This window comes from Gavialis gangeticus, unplaced genomic scaffold (genome assembly GCF_001723915.1).
Source record: "Gavialis gangeticus isolate Ggan-Ray unplaced genomic scaffold, GavGan_comp1, whole genome shotgun sequence".
NCBI lineage: Eukaryota > Metazoa > Chordata > Crocodylia > Gavialidae > Gavialis > Gavialis gangeticus.
In genome coordinates, this window is record NW_017729009.1 from 10,387,390 (window position 1) to 10,388,707 (window position 1,318).

The following is a 1,318-nucleotide window of genomic DNA, read 5'->3' on the forward strand; positions in this document are numbered from 1 at the left end:
GGGGGGGGGTTAACAGCTGGATGGGGCAGGGGTCACGCTGGGCCCTGCACAAGATTCAGGGGTGCAGCGTTGCTGCTCATCCATTTAGCTGCTGGGAGCCTGCTTCACAGCCGGCCCTGGGGGAGGGAAGCTCTCCGCGGGGTACACGAGGACGGGCACAGCCGGGATTGCCCCCAGGCCGTGGTCCAGCTGCCCCCAGGGACCGGAGAACACGTGCAGGCAGATGTAGGTAACCACGATCTTGTCATAGCTGGAAAAATTGTTGTTTGCAGGGGATTGGGCACAAACACCCAAAAGCCTTGCAAGGAACAATTTTTTACAACTTAGCGGGTCTAGTAAGAGGGATCCCATTTACCCCAAGAACCTCATCTGTCTGCCTGTGTCCTTGCACCAACACCCCCACCCCACGCTCAGGCCAGGGTCCGTGCTGGGAGCAGGGACGCGTTGGGACAGCTGCAGGGATGTGCCAGCAGCACCTGGAAGTCAGCACAGCTCAGCCCGAGCCCATGGCTCACCGAGGGGCCCGTGACTACTCCCCCTGCCCCCTCCAAGCCCCCCAGAGTAGGGGCTGCCAGGGTCACTTCCACTCCCGCGGTTGGGAATGCTAAATCCCAGCGGCCAGCCGGGCCTTGCCTCCCACGCAGCACTGCAGCCGGGCCACGCGTGAAGCCGAGCAGCCGGCAGAGCTGGAACAGGCCTCTCCGCCAGGCAGGGCTGAGCGCCAGGTGGGGAAGCTCCCGTACCGCCTAGGGTCGGGTCCGAGCTGCCTGCCGCCCAAGGGCCACTTCCCCGGGGCCGGGAGCGGGGAGTCGGGGGCACAAGAAGCAGGGGAGTGCGAGCTCCACATGGGTATTTGTTTAATAACAAAACTCCAGCTATTGTAGAACAATAATCTCGGCAGCATCATTGTAATATACAATACAGGCCCCTTCTCAGGCGTCTGAGAAGCACACGGCTTCAGTGTTTTTCAAAAGAAAAAAAAGTCAGTGGGAGCGCGTGACCCCGGACAGAGAAGCCTCCACGTCTCCGCTGCCCCCGGGAGTGCCAGGGCTGCTGCCCGGCGTGGCGGTCCTGGGTCCCATCTCCGCCCGGGCTCAGCTCTGCTTGCCGGGGGGCTTCCCCTCGGGCGAGTCCAGCCGAGGGGTGGAGGAAGGGGGCACAGCACCTTCCAGGCCCCTTCCCCTGCCAGGGGAGACGAGGCAGCTAGTCCTCAGCACCACGAGTCCTCCCGGTCAGCGGCACAGGATGTGGTCGGCCGCGCTCACGCAGGTTGCCTGGGGGGCAGAGGGGCAAGACGGTCAGGCCCAGGTGCGGGGGG

At 64.0% G+C, this 1,318-nt stretch overlaps 1 long non-coding RNA gene across 1 annotated transcript in view; it reads left to right on the plus strand.

Annotated features, from left to right (window-relative positions):
• LOC109292527 overlaps positions 1–1,312 on the plus strand; it is a 6,249-nt gene extending 4,937 nt beyond the window's left edge. Inside the window, exon 3 of the long non-coding RNA XR_002096138.1 lies at positions 1,190–1,312. This is a non-coding gene — a long non-coding RNA (uncharacterized LOC109292527). The remainder of the gene's footprint in view (positions 1–1,189) is intronic.
• The last annotated feature ends 6 nt before the right edge of the window (positions 1,313–1,318 follow it).